Raw genomic sequence first — 20,440 nt, 5'->3', positions numbered from 1 at the left:
ACGCGGCCATTACCACGCATGCGCAATAGTTCTCCCCCGCCGGCAGACATCAGCGGGGGAGGAGCGTGGGCAGAGGGAAATCGGCGCTGGATTCAGGTAAGTCACTGAAGGAGTTTTAACCCCTTCGGCAACATGGGATCGGAGGTGGGAGGGAGAGGGGCTCTGCAGGAACCTGCAGTGCCAGGAAAATGGATATGTTTTCCTGGCACTGGAGAGTCCCTTCAATGTTATTTTTCACACTGCACAAATACAAATATATTTACTGAATATAGGAATCAGTAAACATATTATTACAAATCCTGTAAAAAAGAAAGAAACTGAAAAAGGGATTTCCAATTGGTCCTCCCAAATATCAGTCCCTATACCCTTAAAGGAGGCTGTTCCACTAGTATAAGGTGATAAATTGCCAGTATTGGAACATATGAAAACTTGTACAAAAAAATAATAAATCTTTATTAATCCCTCTTGAGGAAAAATTAGCGAATGAAAATACTAAAAGTGTATATACAATAAAGTGAAAAGTGTATATAAAAAAACAAAACAAAAAGAAAAACACCTACTGTTCTATTTGTTAAGCAATATATACATCACACCAAGAGGCTCCTGCTTACAGCAACTGAGATTAAGATATAAACTGTTGCTAGTAATAATTATGCAACAGTATCTCAATGACCAATGTAACTTTATGTGTGAATCTAACAAGGTCAACATTAGACCTACTGAAGTGACATGACTTCAAAATCAAATGCCACTTACTAGGCAATAGGTGTTTATATCCTGCCTAGTCTGGGTATTAATTCCCTTCCAAGGTATAGTACACTTGGTTCTTAAATATGGGTGGGAGTTACATACGTCAGGACTATACTGAGGGAAAAGATAGAGTATCTGGGGGAGGTAAACGGTAGTGTTGCTTCACTAGTAATGTAGCCGAAATACCAGCCGAAAAGGACGGTAGGGACTCCACAAATGGGCGCAAGATTTTGTCTAGATAAATGCTCCCATTCTGTTTGAGACTATTGATGCCTGACACAATCGGGCGTCCCGGGGGATCCAACTTGTTCTTGTGGATTTTTGGTAGGCAGTAGCCCATTTTTGGTAGGCAGTAGCCCATTTGTGGAGTCCCTACCGTCCTTTATTCAGGACACCAAGCAGACCTTGGCACTTCTCTCAAACCTCACACTCCCTGAACCTGTGAACCTATGTAGCCTGGATGTAGAGGTCCACTATTCCTCCATACCACACGAGGGAGGCATACAACACGTCTTGCGAGTGCCGCAATCGTCAGAGCGTTGCCACTGGTTACCATGGCAACACTCCGCACGGCTCGGGAGACTTAGGCAGAGAAGAGCAGCTGGGAAGTTTATTTCGAGTGTGCTGGGCCCCCTGCAGAATACAGGTAGCGGGGGGCCGCACCATGCCACAGGACCTCCTGTGATCTTCCCCCTCCATAGCCACAGGTAAGACGCAGGGAGGAATAAAACATTAAGACTAATGGAAGAAAAAATAAAAAAAATACTGTTGGCTTTTCCCCCCACATTACACAGCCCCATACATTTACATACACTCCATCCTTACACAAACACACACTCTGCAGTCACTTCACACACTACATCCTTACACAAACTCACACTCTGCAGTCACTTCACACACTACATCCTTACACAAACTCACACTCTGTAGTCACTTCACACACTACATCCTTACACAAACTCACACTCTGCAGTCACTTCACACACTACATCCTTACACAAACACACACTCTGCAGTAACTTCACACACTACATCCTTACACAAACACACACTCTGCAGTCACTACACACACTACATCCTTACACAAACACACACTTTACAGTAACTTCACACACTACATCCTTACACAAACTCACACTCTGCAGTCACTTACACACTACATCCTTACACAAACACACACTCTGCAGTAACTTCACACACTACATCCTTACACAAACTCACACTCTGCAGTCACTTCACACACTACATCCTTACACAAACACACACTTTGCAGTAACTTCACACACTACATCCTTACACAAACTCACACTCTGCAGTCACTTCACATACTACATCCTTACACAAACTCACACTCTGCAGTCACTTCACACACTACATCCTTACACAAACACACACTCTGCAGTCACTTCACACACTACATCCTTACACAAACACACACTCTGCAGTCACTACACACACTACATCCTTACACAAACACACACTTTACAGTAACTTCACACACTACATCCTTACACAAACTCACACTCTGCAGGCACTTACACACTACATCCTTACACAAACACACACTCTGACGTAACTTCACACACTACATCCTTACACAAACTCACACTCTGCAGTCACTTCACACACTACATCCTTACACAAACACACACTCTGCAGTAACTGCACACACTACATCCTTACACAAACACACACTCTGTAGTCACTACACACACTACATCCTTGCACAAACACACACTATGCAGTAACTTCACACACTACATCCTTACACAAACACACATTCTGCAGTCACTACGAACACTACATCCTTACACAAACTCACACTTTGCCATCATTACACACACTACATTCTTACACAAACACACACTCTGCATTAATTATACACACTACAACCACTACACACACACGCTGCAGTCACTACACACGCTACATCCTTACACAAACATGCACTCTTTATTCACTACATACACTACATCTACTAAACAACACACACTTTGCATTCACTACACACACTGCATTTTTACACAAACACACACTCTGCAGTCACTATACACACACTATATCCTTACACAAACATACACTGTGCAGTCACTATACACACTACATCCACTACACAAAGACACACTCTGCATTCACTATATACACACTACATCCACAAACACTGTATTCACTAAACAAACACTACATCCACTACACACACACTCTGCATTTACTACATGTACACTACATCCACTACACAAACACACACTCTGCATTCACTACACACACCGCATTTAATACACACAAACACTACATCCACTACACAAACACACACACACTATGCATTCACTATACTCACACACTACATCCACTGCACAAACACACACTCTGCATGCACTATACACACTGGTTCTAATACATACAAACACTACATCCAGTACACAAACACACACACACACACACATACACACTCTGCATTCACTATACACACACACTACATCCACTACAAAAACACACACTCTGCATTCACTATACACACACCGCATTTAATACACACAAACAGTACATTCACTACACAAACACACACACGCTCTGCATTCACTATACACACACACACACTACATCCACTACACAAACACACACTCTGCATCTAATATACACCTCATACATAAATGTACAATCTGCATCCACTATATACACTGCATCCATTACACACACACTCTGCATCCACTACACACATTCTACATGCACTATACACACACACCACAATCAGTACACACTCTGCATCCCTGTGGACGGACTCGGGGGCAGGCACTGGGGGACCCAGACCTTGAGCTGTGTCAGGGGCCCCAATATTTCTGATGGCAGCCCTGGGCAGAGGCGTTGTCATACATATATTAAAAGGAAAAGTACTTTGTATATCTACCTTGTCAGGATTAACATGTGGACAGAAAGTTGTTTTAGACAGTAAAATAATGTGTCAAAATGCAATAGTTATGTGGTTACACAGAACGCATCATTAAAGGCGCAAGCATTATTAACAAGTGCAGTAAACAATGTAGTGATACATTTCAGAGATGCATAGATGAAAACAGAAGCCCCAATGTAACTCCATAGTTCCTCATGTCCTAGAGGATAGACTTTCTATGGTAACACCGATGCGTTCATTGTCCAATTCTTTATCTCTAAGTAAACCTATTTCAGTAACGTGAAGCTTTAGACGCAGTCACATAGAAAAAATGAGTATTGGAGCTTGATATTTTGATAATTTTTCATGGCGTGTTATAAAGGTCTGAACCCCTCATCGTGTGAATGTGTGGTGCATTTGTTATAGTGTTTTCTTCATGTTTGTAAGTTGTTTATGTGTAATAGATAAATGGTATACTACACTATGGCTCCATGATGTCACAGTTGCTGAGATTGCATGGATTACCATTTAAGCAAGATGAAAAAAACAAAACATATTGAATATGGGTTGCTTATCTTCTCCATATGACATTTCAAAACAAAGCTTAAAACTAAATTCAGCAGAATATCGGAAAAATCTGGCATGTTTTACTGTAATATAAATTTCTGTACCTTTTTTAATAAGCAAAACAATTATTGTAATTCGCTTTCTTGTGAGAAATTGCATATTTATTGGGGAGACAATGTTATATAAAAGTAATTTGTGAGCTATATTTTATTTAAAAAAAAATCATGACTACTTCTGAGTCAAATAAGACAAAAACACCTCATCCCTGATTCTAACAAACAAAAAAAATATTGCAGGGCTCCCCAAGCACTTACAACGCTACTAGTACCCTCCCCCAGTGACAGTGCATCATTGTGCCATCGCAAAACTGCTTTGTTTGATCAATGCTCTTGCTATAAGATGGGGTGGGGTGGGCTTGGCATTGCCAGAGATGTTTTGGGGGGGGTTCTACTGCATGATTTGGCTAAATACATGGTGTGAAGAAAAGAGACCTCAGCTAACCTTTTCTTCTATGTTTTGTGTTTAATTCCCCTTTTTCTGCCAACAGTAGCTTATCCGTTCGGCAGTTTGCATCACCAAACCACGACCTCCCTCCTTGCTTGTTGTGATCTGAGCACCGACAATTAAGTGTTCCCTGGGTGGCCGTTGTTTGTATAGCCGCACGCCACGAGGAAAAGAAAACGGCGGCCATCTTGTCCGCACGAGGCGAGTCAGCGGGACTTGGTCGTCGAGTGTCTGGAACTAAAATCGGACACTCGACCGTGCGAAGTACCGCTGAAAACTACCGGACGGCCGGTTCTCCCACTTGCCGAACACCCAGAAGAGCGGCATTCGGTAGTTATATCCGTATGGACCAGGGGAACAATCGCTCCTATGAGCCAGGAGGGTATTTTCGGGACTTTTGACAGTTTTCGCCCTTTTCCCCAATTGACCGACCCCACACACTGAATTCGTGGAACTGTTTTGGGCAGGAGCCTCGTGTGTGGTCGGTAAACTAAGACTTCCAAACTTTTTAAGAACCCCTGAACCGATCTGGGTGAAATTTGGATATGTTTGCCTCCCAGATCGGGGCTATCAGGGGATATGTATTTTGTGGGGATACCTTGTGGGGAAAGGGGTGTTCCAATGTTTGGGTAAAATGTGTGCCCTCTGCCTGGAGATAATTGATTTAACCTTTAACTTATCTCACTATCTTCCAGGCAGAGGAAGGGGCGTGTAGTAAGAAAATACTGTACAGTGATTGGTAATATGTTTGTTTGTTTTGGGAGGTCCTCTTGCATGAGGACCCCCATAAAAGCCAGCCTGTTTCAATAAAGCTTTAGTTCTGTTACACCCTTCATGAAGTCTTGGCTCATGTTTGGGGAAAGGATACTCTAACTACTGGGAAGGATTGTCGTGAAGCTGTATTCATCTCTACCCCCTGCTGGAGCTATGGTCACTTATACTCAGCAGCTGGAAAAGGAACGAGGGACCGCAGTAACATCTCCCCTGCAGGTCTTAACAACTGGTGGCAAGCGACGGGATTGAATGGAACGCAGAAAGACAACTGATGAATGGCCCAGCAGTACGAGAAACTAAAAAAGACGACGCTACAAGATCTACTGGAAGCCCGAGGCCAGGTGGCAAGCAACAAGAGAAAAGCTACCCTCATAGCCGAACTAATGGAGGGCGACCAAACCAGCAGCGTGACGGACGTCAGCCGAGAGGAAGCGGAGTTCCAGCGGAAGGTGATGTGGAGGCTAAATTTATATGGGCCGAACCCACCACCGGAGGCGATAACGCAAATCCTGGCACAAGTGAATGCAGAACGCAGTGCCCTACAGGCCAGCTTGAACCAAGCAGACAACGCATCACTAACAGGATCTATAAATGGAGGACAGCGAAAGAAAATTAACTATGCTGCATTTAAAAGCTTTGCAGACGGAGAAACAGAGATTGACGCATATCTGCAGGATTTCGAACGTCAATGCGCTTTGGAGGGTCTGGAATCAGAGCAATGGGCATCGATCTTAAGCAGCAAGCTCACGGGCCGTGCAGCCGAGGCCTACAGAGCAGTTCCTGACACAGCCATACATGACTATGCCAAGGTAAAGGAAATTCTGCTAGCTAGATATGCTGTGACCCCAGAGACTTACAGAAAGAAATTTCGGGCCTTACGGAAAGGTGGCCGAGACTCCTACACTGAGTGGGCTTTTAGGCTGTATCGAGCGGCCCAAAACTGGATACAAGGCTGCCTAGCCACCACATTGGAAGAGGTACTACAGCTCTTCTTACTTGAACACTTTTTTGAGCACACCCCGACAGACACCAGGGATTGGGTCAGAGACCGAAAGCCGGCTACCATCGAAGCCGCAGCCAAGCTGGCGGACGAGCATCATGAAGGCCGAAAGGGGGAAGCTAGTGGGAACCGTCCTCTGGTAAGGTCCAGTGCTCCACCACCAGGACCTGTGACCAACCCCAGACCACCCACACCCCAACCTGGTTTTGTCCGGAAACCTCCACCGGTATGTCACCAGTGCAATCAGCCCGGGCACTTCAAGATCCATTGTCCTCAGCGGAGCCGAACCAGCTGGGAACGGCCCCCACAAACCCCAAGGGCGGCCGCTCACCACTATCAGCACACCCAGGTGGGCGAGCCAGCACCCGACTCCGAACAGTGGGCTGTCCTACATGAGGTAGACCTAGCCCAAGCTGAAATAGACAATCGAGTCCACCACCGACAGTTGGTCACCGTAGACGGTCAAGAAGCAGAGGGGCTCCGAGACACGGGCGCCACCCTTACACTGGTACAGCCGCATACCGTAGCTGCCAAGGCTCGCACCAACAAGACTGTAGCAGTACGGGTGGCCGGGGGTGCCATCCACAAGATACCCACTGCTCGGGTACAGCTGAATTGGGGCCATGGTGACAGGCCGATGGAAGTAGGCATTATGGCGGGACTACCAGCCGACGTTTTGTTGGGGAATGATTTAGGGTGCCTAACTTCAAAGCTGATACAATCCGAACCTGCCGGAACCTGCGCAGTGACCACTAGGGCGCAAGCCCGCCGAGCTGGACCAACACACTCCGAGGAACCACAGGTAGGAACTGAAAACCCCGTAGTCGCCCCTAACCCTATCCCCTTCTGGGGTACCCCCCAAGATTTTGGCCAAACCCAACAAACAGACCCCACCTTAGCCGGTTACAGGAAGGCAGTAGGGACACCCAGAGAAGGGAATAACCACGAGGGATTCCAATGGGATAAGGGGTTGCTGTATAGGGTTACCGGGGGAGTGGGGAGGGGGGCAGCACAAGTGATAAAAAGGCAGCTGGTAGTACCCCGGAAATACAGGGCGGAGCTTCTAAGGCTCAGCCACGATATCCCGCTAGCCGGACATCTGGGTATCAAGAAAACTAAGGACCGCCTTACCCAGACGTTCTTCTGGCCAGGAATATCCACCGATGTGCAGTCTTACTGTAGAACCTGTGATACCTGTCAACGAGTAGGGAAAAGGGGGGATCACCCTAGGGCCAAATTAAGACCCCTACCTATAATTGACGAGCCATTCTACCGGGTAGCAGTAGACCTGGTGGGGCCTCTCAACAAACCCAGCTCCTCCGGAAAGCGCTACATACTCACGGTGGTGGACTATGCCACCAGATACCCTGAGGCGGTGGCGCTCTCCAACATTGAGGCGGAGACGGTGGCAGAGGCCCTAGTCAAGATCTTTTCCCGAGTAGGGTTCCCCCGGGAAATACTTTCCGACCAAGGGACCCAGTTCACGGCAACTGTAACGCAACAGTTGTGGCAGAGCTGCGGGGTTAAACCTTTATTCAGCTCCCCCTATCACCCACAGACCAATGGTCTCTGTGAACGATTTAACGGCACGCTTAAGCAAATGCTCACGGCGTTCACTGAGTCCTACGGTCAATGGGAGAAGTTTCTACCTCACCTCCTGTTTGCCTACCGGGAAGTGCCTCAGGCGTCCACTGGGTTCTCCCCCTTCGAACTCCTCTACGGGAGAAAAGTTCGGGGACCCCTGAACCTCATACGAGAGCACTGGGAGGGCAACACAGGAGAGGAGGGAGTCCCAGTCCTGCCATACGTGCTGGAGTTTCGGGACCGCCTGCAAGCTCTCACCGAGTCCGTTCGGGAGAACTTGCGGGCGGCCCAGAAACGCCAGAAACAATGGTATGACCACGGGGCAAGAGATAGGAACCTGGACATAGGGCAAAGGGTGTTAGCCCTCAGACCATCCAAAAAGAACAAGCTCCAGGCAGCCTGGCAGGGGCTATTTAAAATAGTCGAGAAGATTAGTGACACCACGTATATCGTGGCCAAATGTTCGGATGAAAGAGTAAGACGGGCCTTTCATGTCAACATGTTGAAGCCCTATCACGGACGCTCGGAAGATGTGGCTGCCATATGCGCCCCATCTACAGACGACAGTGAGGGACTCCCCTTACCAGACCTACTAGCGGCTAACCCCGGGACAGTAGAACAAGTGGGGTTAGGAGACAAGCTAGACCCCCCTCAGCAGGCAGACGCTAAGCACCTGCTCCAGGAATACGGTGGGCTATTCTCCTCTCTACCCGGATACACGTCCGCCGCAGTACACCGGGTAGAGACCCAGGGGGAAAACCCCTTGAGACAACAGCCCTATCGTATACCAGCAGCAGTACGCACGAGCATGTGGAAGGAACTCCAGGAAATGCTCGAACTAGGGGTTATTGAGGCTTCCCAAAGTCCCTGGGCGTCTCCGGTAGTGTTAGTACCAAAGCGAGACGGCACCACTCGTTTCTGTATTGACTACCGGAAACTAAATGACAGGACAATCACAGATGCCTACCCTATGCCGCGGATCGACGAATTGCTCGATCGCATGGCTAGTGGACACTTCCTGACTACTTTAGATCTGTGTAAAGGCTATTGGCAAATTCCCCTAGACCCGGCTGCCATCCCTAAGTCAGCCTTCGTCACCCCATTCGGGCTATACCAATTTAAGGTTATGCCGTTTGGGATGAAGAATGCCCCGGCTACATTTCAGCGGATGGCGGACCGACTTCTGGAAGGAATGCAGGACTTCGCATGTGCTTACTTGGATGACATCGCCATCTACAGCGGCACATGGGAAGCTCACCTGGGGCACTTGGCTTTGGTATTCCACAAATTACAGGAAGCCGGCCTTACCCTGAAACCCGAGAAGTGCCATGTGGGCATGGCAGAAGTCCAGTATTTGGGGCATCGGGTAGGTTCGGGTAAACAGAGGCCCGAGCCCGCCAAAATAGAGGCCATAGCAAATTGGCCCCAACCCCGCACTAAGACTCAGGTCCTAGCTTTCTTAGGCACAGCAGGGTACTATCGCAAGTTTGTCCCCGAGTATAGCACTCTAGCCAAGCCCCTCACCGATCTAACCAAAAAAGCCCTACCCAAGCAGGTATTGTGGTCCCCGGAGTGTGCAGCAGCGTTTCAAAGTCTCAAAGCAGCTCTGAGCAAAGCTCCAGTATTGGCGGCCCCAGACCCTAATAAGACATTTCTCGTTCACACAGATGCCTCTATGTTTGGGCTGGGAGCCGTGCTGAGCCAGGTGGGGGAAGATGGCATGGAACACCCGGTGGCATACCTCAGTCGGAAGTTACTACCTCGGGAGGTCAGCTATGCCACCGTAGAAAAGGAATGCTTGGCGTTGGTATGGGCCTTAAAGAAACTTCAACCCTACCTCTACGGCCGAGCTTTTACGCTACTAACTGATCACAACCCTCTCATTTGGCTCAACCGAGTCTCGGGAGACAATCCCCGGTTGTTACGCTGGAGTTTAGCGTTGCAACCATACAATTTTACACTGCAGTACCGTCCGGGCAAACAGAACGGTAATGCGGATGGACTTTCCCGTCAGACAGACCTGGACTCTTAATGCTACCACCCGGACATCCCCTAGCCAACCCGGCAGGGTCTAGGCGGGTATGCCGACCCATGGAACTAAGGGGGAGTAATGTGAAGAAAAGAGACCTCAGCTAACCTTTTCTTCTATGTTTTGTGTTTAATTCCCCTTTTTCTGCCAACAGTAGCTTATCCGTTCGGCAGTTTGCATCACCAAACCACGACCTCCCTCCTTGCTTGTTGTGATCTGAGCACCGACAATTAAGTGTTCCCTGGGTGGCCGTTGTTTGTATAGCCGCACGCCACGAGGAAAAGAAAACGGCGGCCATCTTGTCCGCACGAGGCGAGTCAGCGGGACTTGGTCGTCGAGTGTCTGGAACTAAAATCGGACACTCGACCGTGCGAAGTACCGCTGAAAACTACCGGACGGCCGGTTCTCCCACTTGCCGAACACCCAGAAGAGCGGCATTCGGTAGTTATATCCGTATGGACCAGGGGAACAATCGCTCCTATGAGCCAGGAGGGTATTTTCGGGACTTTTGACAGTTTTCGCCCTTTTCCCCAATTGACCGACCCCACACACTGAATTCGTGGAACTGTTTTGGGCAGGAGCCTCGTGTGTGGTCGGTAAACTAAGACTTCCACACTTTTTAAGAACCCCTGAACCGATCTGGGTGAAATTTGGATATGTTTGCCTCCCAGATCGGGGCTATCAGGGGATATGTATTTTGTGGGGATACCTTGTGGGGAAAGGGGTGTTCCAATGTTTGGGTAAAATGTGTGCCCTCTGCCTGGAGATAATTGATTTAACCTTTAACTTATCTCACTATCTTCCAGGCAGAGGAAGGGGCGTGTAGTAAGAAAATACTGTACAGTGATTGGTAATATGTTTGTTTGTTTTGGGAGGTCCTCTTGCATGAGGACCCCCATAAAAGCCAGCCTGTTTCAATAAAGCTTTAGTTCTGTTACACCCTTCATGAAGTCTTGGCTCATGTTTGGGGAAAGGATACTCTAACTACTGGGAAGGATTGTCGTGAAGCTGTATTCATCTCTACCCCCTGCTGGAGCTATGGTCACTTATACTCAGCAGCTGGAAAAGGAACGAGGGACCGCAGTAACATCTCCCCTGCAGGTCTTAACACATGGGTCACAATCAGCTGCATTTTGAGCCATGAAACCCTGTTACTGTGTGTAAAGCTTCAGATTTAAATTTGACTGAGACCTCTGGGGAGCAACAAAACAAGGATACCAACCATGTGTTCTTACTAAATTGCAGTATAAGAAGCACCGTAAATGAAGAGAGTCCAGAAATACTTGAAGTGGAGTAGGCTAGGTCTACTCCACATAGGCAGTAGCAATAAAGTAGTATTTTAAACCCTAAGCAGGTCCAATGTCTGCACATGCAGCCATACACAGACACACACATATACAGAGACACACACATACACACACATGCAGACACACATACATACAGATGCACACATACAAACACACACAAACATACAAACACACACATATACACACACAGAGACACATACATACAGAGACACAGACAGACATACACACACATACATACAAACACACATACAGACACACACAGAGACACATATATACAGACACACAGACAGACATACACACACACACATAGAGACACATACATACAAACACACATACATACAGACACACACACAGACATACACACGCACACACACACATACAGACACACAGTCATATACACACACATACAGACACACTGACAGACATACATACATACATACATACATACACACCCACATACATAGGGAGGGTAGGGACTTATGGGCCACCCAGTACAAACACACATACACAGACACATTTTTTAGTCACTCTCCTGTTTCCTACCTTTTAGCTGTAGGAGGGTGACTTTCCCTGGGGTCCAGTGGCTCAGCCTGATGGGAGTCAGAGTTCCCACTCAGGCTCACTCCTCTCCTTCCTCCTCCCGCGCTTCTCTCTCTGATTTCTGGGAGGAAGTGACCGGGGCTGTCACTTCCTCCCAGCATCTGACATCCTCACAGGGGGCCCAGTTGTGCTGTTAAAGCGCCACAGCGCTGACCAGGCCTCCTGGAAATACATTGCCCTCAAGTGGCCCTAACAGCATGGGCCACCTGATGTGCCTCTTCAATGTGGCCCCGGCTGTTATACCATGCGGGCCGGGGCCGCGTAACTTAGCCGACGGGCACCGTGGTTGCAGGGGTCCTCAGGGCAGCCAGGCCCCCTGAGGTGATGGGCATGGTCGCAGCTGCGACCTCTGCGCTCGCAGTAGTTCCACCACTAGGCCCCAACAAATAATTTGCTGGGGCCCCTTCACCCAGACCCACTCTGCAGTATCACGGGTCCCTCACCATTGCCAATTAATTTAATGAGTTGGAGTCCTTTGTCCCTGGTTATGCGAGGTCTTTAAAGCAAGGTGTGTACCCTTCTTTGGAGGCTAGGACACACCTTCCCACTGATGCCCCGAGACCCGGAATACAGCAGCCATCATTCTGCTCTTGGTTTCATTTTTAAACTCACTGCAGAAGTGAGAGACAGGTGTGTGCTTGCAAAAATGTATATAATATTAAACCATCACAGCTCTGAACATCTATGTTGGTACCATGTGCCTGCATACACCGAGGCATGTGGGGTTTGACTTGAGCCATCAATCAGTTTACACATCAGATGAAACAAAGTAACATTCTGATTAGTTACCAGGAAGAGAAGCCGGTGATATTAAATAGGCATTTACATATCAATAGAATAAATGTAAAATATGGTATGTGAGAGTAAAAAAACACATAGAAGGGGAAAAAAAAAACATATCTTTAAAAAAATTATAATTTTATGGAAAAATTTGCTTTGATATAAACAAAGCATACATTGTTCAGTTAATCTAGTTTTTGTTTTCTTTGCGTATCTAACAACTGAATGAGAAATGTTTTATAGTGTCCTCTAAAGACACCTTGGTACCAGTCCAATTATACTGCCCACAAATCACCCACATGCCCACATAACCCAGATTGCTGAAAGACAGATGCTAAACCTGCCACTTAGTGTACACATAACCTCAGCCAGTATGGGAAGGTAATTTGCAGATGATAGCTATTTTCTAGACATTTGCATGATTAAATCGTTGAAAAAAGTATTATTGTGTGACTTAACCACTCAAGTAGAAGTGCAAGAGATCAGCTGCTGCTAATATCTTCAACAGTATGATATTGCCTGCATGGTTTGGTATCTAGGTATATACGTGCTATTTCCATGCATTTCTAATATTTTAATGTTTTCTTATATTTTTTATATTTTTTTGGGGGGGTGGGGGGTAGGGGAGTTCAAAAAAATTGGAAGATACAGTTAAGGGTAGATTTTGAATTCTATTTCTGTTATAAACAGTTCCATTAATATTGTAACATCGATATGTTATCAAAATTATTTAAATAAAACCAATTGCAATTGCCTGTCTTTAGAAACTATAGAAGAGAATACTCTGGTCCAATGATTTGTTTTTTTGGAGAGAGGGACATCACAGGATTCCTAGAAGTTTACAAACTTCCAAAGCAAAATAGTTATAATAAACCAGTATAAATAAAGGAGCATTCCACGCTCTAACATGTTGTGTTTTGTTTTTTATTTTACTAATCTTTTTTTTTTTTTTTTAAGAAAATAATATGTTTTGCTATATAAGAACACCATTTCTATCCCTCTGTCAGAACTTGCAGTATATCCATCTATCTCCACAAACAACGTTATGACGCTTTAGGGAGCTATAATTCAGCTGTTAGCTTTCTACAGTAGAGAGCTGGCAACTGAACTACAACTTCTAAAAAAACCTGCTGTGCCCATGTAGAACTGCTTCTACAATAAGCTAAATAGCGTTGTAGAAAGTTAACAGAGCATGATGATTGGTCAAGAAGTAACTTCCTGGTCTTGACAGAGCTTGCTGAAGAAGCTGCAAAGCCTGACAGTTTTCAGCAAATTCAAGTTTGGATATTCCTGTTTTTATAGAATGTATTAATAAAAAATTGATTCCAGCCTGGAGTGTCCATTTAACTGATAGATATGGAACTATATGATTGACATAAGAGTCCTTGTGCATACAGAGTCCTTGCACCATGACCACTTAAAAACAAGTAGTCCAGGCGCTCGGAGTAACCCTTTAACATATTGGAAGCTCTTCCTTAAATGTTATTATGTTTTAATATATATTGTATTTATTAGGTATTTATATGCAGAGTTATTGGAACTACTTGATGCAAGTCATCTGATGGTTTTTTTTTATCTTCGACTAAGTCATGTCCAACCCTTTCTTTTTAGACACTTCTCATTTCAGGTACAAATATCTACTAATTATGAAATGATCCCGTGAATTGTCTTTCTATCGTGATATTGAAATGGTAGCAGCACACAACATGAGCATGATAGCGTACTTTCTACTAACCCAACATGAGTAGATGGGCAGCATTAGAATCTTCACCAATGCATGGTGTCATCACATCCATTTGTATCTCCATACCTTTAAGTCGGAACCTGTCGAAGCCAAAATATGAGTGATCACCTACCCTGTTCAAAGCAAAACAGTGTCAGTGGAACTGGGTCAATTATAATTCTGACACCAGTGATGATTTATTAAAAACAACGTAAAAATTGTGACAATTCTTCATCTTCTCAATTAAATAGTGTGTATTCCCTGGGCAGTCCTTGCAATTTAATTTCATACAAACATAATTGATTTACAATTGTATTGCAATAATTTCCACTTAGAATGATTTATTGACTCTGCACTATCAACAATGCCACGAATCAGCTCAAATATTTTATATCTATTGGAAATGTATTACTCACATTACACGATTTTCTTCAGGAAATTCCATGTTTCATTCCTTATCTTCCTTCTACTATTGTACTATTGTTTGTGTACCACGTGACGATTTGAATATTGAGGTATAATTTCAACATTTGTCTATTAGTGAATACAATTGCATTCCTTCTCATTTGCTCACTCTAAGCAACAGAACTCCTTCAACATAATTTAGTGGTTCTGTCGCAAAGAGCCTGTCCCTGCATTGTCTGTGATATAAACTCTGTGTTTATATTGTTTTTTAGGAACACCTGTAGTTGCGGTCATTCAGACGGCCTCTAGAGGCACTTCCTCATTACAGTCCGGTAATTTGAAAAGAACCAAATGAAGCATTAGGACATCGCAGGCACTGTGATCATGCCTGCAGTGTCCTATAGTAACCCCTGAGTCGCACAGTATAACAATTCACTGCTTCTCATACAGAAGCACTGGATGTAATGCTTCTCTGTGAGAAGCATTTGATTAGGGCATCGCTGTGATTGCTGCATTCGGTCCAAACTGCTTATCAATGAGCAGCATTTGATTGGACAAAATGTCATCAAGGCTGATGACATCAGCAAAGGCAGATCAGGCTGCTTTCGAAGGGCTCTGTCAGTGTTGGGTTACAGGTAAGTAAATGGTTATTTTAGCAAAATTGTTTTAAGGAAAGTGGGAAGCCCTGAAATCTAAGGCACTCCACTAACAATCAGCCAAAAATAAAAGAAGAAAGTTAAACTACAGTGTTCTTTTAATTACAAAATCAGCATATTGACTTTATATTGAATTCAGTAAATTAGTAAACACAATCTTTTGGTTCAAAAATGGGTCCTTAGCCCCCAGTTTCCCCTACTGATTATCCCTCTACTTTGCCCGGCAATGCATTCTATAGAGCCAATAAAGCATGTATGCCCAGCTATGATGGCTGATTGCATTACAATGTGAATACGCTGATAGGTAAAGCAGAATGTCTTAGGTTGGTTAATCATGTGCTCCCGATCGAGAATCACTTGGCAGGGCGGCAGTACGGCAGTGTGGCGGTGCTAGAGAAAAGAAAGTCTTGAGAGTTGACAGTTTTGCTTTAAGAAACAAGTAATATATCGTATATGTTTAAAGCTTTACATGGTATCCATCCTAGTAAAATAATATTTCTACATTCGGTTTTGCCAAATAGTAAGTGGAAGTGTGTTAGATCTACTTATCATTGTATGATTAGCTAGGTAATGTCTGCCCCCATTTTTATATTGCAAATCAACTTACCACGAACGTAAATGAATCCCTTTCAAATAACTACCTGAACCCTCATTGATTGCATTGCTGACTCATTTGATAAAAGTGCATATTGGGTTCACAAATTCTCATTAATGTTATATGGGTTTGGCGAGTTTGTGAATGACAATCAGTCATGCACAATGTAAAGGTAATAGAGAACCTGTGGGTGAGAAAAGAAACGTTGCCATAAACTCACTGATTATGCCATTATTTATCACTTGTATTGTGCTTATTGGCATAATGAGCATTTATCGTTCTTGTGTGTATATTTTCCGCTGATCGTTTGTTCCCGATTGGCTCCTTACTTTGTACTCCATGTGCTCCACCAAAAAAATCACACCAACAAATCTACACAATTGGCAACATGAGTGCCTTTTGTTCTATGGCACTGCACCGGGTATAAATGTCAACTCAAAATCATGCCTTTACACATGCTAGGAGTTCGTGCTTTGTTCTAGTCTCATTTGGTCTAAAGACCATCGTCAAGGGTAAAATTAAAATGGAACAGGTAGATCTTCAGTTATTTTTCTTGTAAGCTTAGACACTATTCTTTCTTCTCTCATCTACTTCCATTTATAACCCGGTGAAATGCGTCGGCATCGGAAATCATTTCAGATGAGGTTTTTAAAGAAAATTTTAATACTGTAAAACACGTCCTGTCTTCTCTAAATCAGGTTAATATAGAAGCATCATCATTAGTGATTTTACACTGATAAGAAAGATGTAACATATGCTAATATGTTTCTAATTTGCATATATGTTTGAATTTGACAACTTCATATTTCTGCTCATCGGTTCATTAGTAAATTAAGGCTTTGAAGAAGAAGAAATACCTAATACTCTGACCAGAGTTAAGGACTACAATATGAGATAGTTACCATGCTTTCTTGTAGGGTTGTGCTTGCAAAAAAATAAAAAAATCTTTTTTTTACTCACCAAACTCTCTATATACCAGTACTTTCTTATATATAAAATTATTAACAAACTTGGCTTAACTCCTATACCTTAAATTTAATATTAATATTATCATTATTATCATCATCTATTATTTGTAAACCTTTAATCTATTTTACAAAACTGTGATGTTTTCAACCTTTTCCACAAATAATAAAATATACTGTACTGTGTTAAGCCTTATTACATTGAACGCATAAACATAAAAACTTATTTTTTCAAATATGCTTGCAGTAATTTTTTTTCATTTTGTAAGTAACAAAGAGTATATAAATAGCAATCCACCATTCACAACACATTGATGACAATGGTTTAGTCTTTTTTTTTTTTTAGATACAGTGAGTTTTGGTTCAATAGTGTGTGTGTGTGTGTGTGTGTGTATGTGTGTCTGTGTGTGTGTGCGCACTCGCGAGAGAGACAAATGTTGGTTGGAAATCTGAAAAAGGGATTGTTAATTTAAAAAAAGAAATTAAAAAAAAAATCAACATATAAAAGAGACATATTTTCTAGTAAGTCTCCCAAAATCATTTGTAAACATCATATCCTATCTTAGCTGAATATATTTCAGCAGAGATGTCTGACACTATGTATAAAACTGCTTAAAAAGACTTACAACGAGGAGATCATTTAAAATCGTAAATTAATTAATGCATTTTCTACATGCTAGGCACGTCACATTGTGTGGTCTACGTGTATTTCTATGCAGATAGACACAATTAAAGGTTAGCAAAGAGGTTAAGACAACAATTCTTCCTTTGTGATTTTAATGCCAAAATTCTTTTATGCGTCGATTCATACATAAAACTCATGGTGTTCAGAGAGTTCTGTTTAGAAGGAGTGTGCCAAAAGGTATACGGATGAAATTCATCCAAAACTGATCATCTGCCGGTAATTGGCTTCCACTGCCGGCGCTGGTCAATCCCTTGGTGGTGTTTCTGGGTCTTCCAGTTCTGCGTTCCAATTGAAATTCCTTAATATAGCTATACAATCAAACAATGCCACCAGATAAGAGCTTTTACCTTCTGCTCAGAACAATAAACATATTGTGAAATCACAGTACAAAACAAACAAAAAAATATAAATAATGCATTTTCGTGTGTTTTGTTGTTTGGGAATGTCAGCGATATACCTTTTGATCAACCTTGCTGTAGAAAAACAAAACTGAACAGAAAGAACAAGACAAACAACACTATGTTCATTGAGAGCTATAATAACTCAAACACCTTGATGTACATACATGATAACAAAGCAATATATATATAATTGTATTGTAATTTTTCTTTTCCTCAATAAGTGTATATATCAATTATACATGTGTAAAGTGTTTTTCATACTGCAATCTGTTACCAGGCCCCTTGGTTTTCCAAGTAGGGTTTCATAAAAAGTTAATGTGTAGCCCCAAATGGATCAGAATTTAAGGATTTCCAGATATTATACCAACAAGGTGATTGCTAAAACCTGGACCACCTGATTATATAAAGACTTGTTTGGGGACCTTTGTTGTAGATATTTAATAATATGCACCCATATTAAATACTTGGATCAATAAATAATCTTCACGCAATGCTTAAACAGTACAAAAATATATTTTTCAATCAATTGATTTTATTTCTTCATTAAGCAAAAACTGTCATATCAAAACATTTTATTATATTTTCCTCTTTTAACATAATGTAAAGGAAAAACTGACTTAGGTGACGCAAATAAGAGAAAACATCCTTAAAGGGAAATATTGAGTCCGTAAAGGGAATTTTTGTAAACAAACTCATTCCAAACTAGCAGAATTAATAACATATTTAAAATCAACATACAATGAAATGTGTATTTGTTTTTGTTTTTTAAACTTTTTGCTTTAAGTATTCCTTATGTGAAAAGAATATATGAACAATCGTGCATGGCAGCATAAAAAAAAAAAAAAAAAAAGAAGAAATACGTATTATTATAGTGATCAAACAGTTTCCTTCGCCAATCAGTGAATGCAAATGTAGACCAAAATATCAAAATAAAGCAAATTACCAACATAGCAAGTTAGAACTATTTTTCGGGGGCTATTTTGACTACACCACAAATCCATCTTGTGAATCTATCCTGTAGTAAGTTGTAAGATTTTGCTAAACGACTTCTTTGAGTTAAATGATCCTACACATAAATTATCCCGTAATTGTTTACTCGTTTTCTTTCTACTTTTTCAAACTGAAAAGATAATCAAAAAGTTAGTAAGGCATCTAAGGTGTATTTGGATCTCAACATAGAATAAAGTATAGAAATATGCTTTAAAAATACAAACTTAAAAAAATGTGCACATATATACCAATTTAATTGTCAGATTAGAAATATTCTTTTTTTTTTTTTTTTGTTCCCAGCCTCCAAGAGGTGCCCAAAATGCATTGCAAATGCATTCATTAAGTAAATGGCACATTCTATTGTTAATCTAGTACAGAGTGTTCTTATTGGCTTAACGCTGACTCATGCATCATTTCAAACATGAGCTGACGCCACAAAGTAGTTTCTTCAATCTTTCTATATTTGAGCCATTGCATTAGTAATAGACCGATTTATGCTACATAGAAATAAGTGAGAATTATTGTCAGTTTCTGATTTTGCTAAATTACTAATTGCATATAGTTAACACATATATTATTATTATTTTATTATTTATATAGCACCATCAGATTCCATGGCACTGTACAATGGGTATATTTGATGATAATATATATATATATATATATATATATATTCGTATATATACACATGAATAAATACATAAATAAATTATACATATATATGTTAGGTGTGCAATTATATATATATATATATATATATACACACCTCAAGATTTATGTTATATAAAATATGAATAGACGTATATCTGATTGGATTTATTAATGATTGTATAAAAAATATTTAAATAGAAATAATTAAGGGTGAACAAATCTTTGCCAACGTGCGAGAAAGCACGTTCGATTATCTTGGGTTGAGAATTTATTCGCTAGAATTAGGGCCTCCAATGAAAGCAAATCCACACATTTGCTTTCTCTACCAATTCCACCTCATTCAGAACGCTACCTATTCATCCTGTGTGCAATACTGTATAATCCTTCAAAAGCCATAACACACACAAGAATGCTGTTTGTAAAATGGATGCAATTTGTCAAAGCCTATCAAAAATGCAAGACTTTTTTTTTTTGCTGCAAATTTTTTTTTTTTATCTGCTTTATCTACCGTGACTCCTACAAAGATAGTTTGGGTATTACATACTTTTGGCTATATGTTGTTTTTTATTTCAATATCTCCTATCCGC

The sequence above is a fragment of the Pelobates fuscus genome, chromosome 9 (assembly GCF_036172605.1).
Source record: "Pelobates fuscus isolate aPelFus1 chromosome 9, aPelFus1.pri, whole genome shotgun sequence".
NCBI lineage: Eukaryota > Metazoa > Chordata > Amphibia > Anura > Pelobatidae > Pelobates > Pelobates fuscus.
This window is presented reverse-complemented; position numbering follows the sequence as displayed.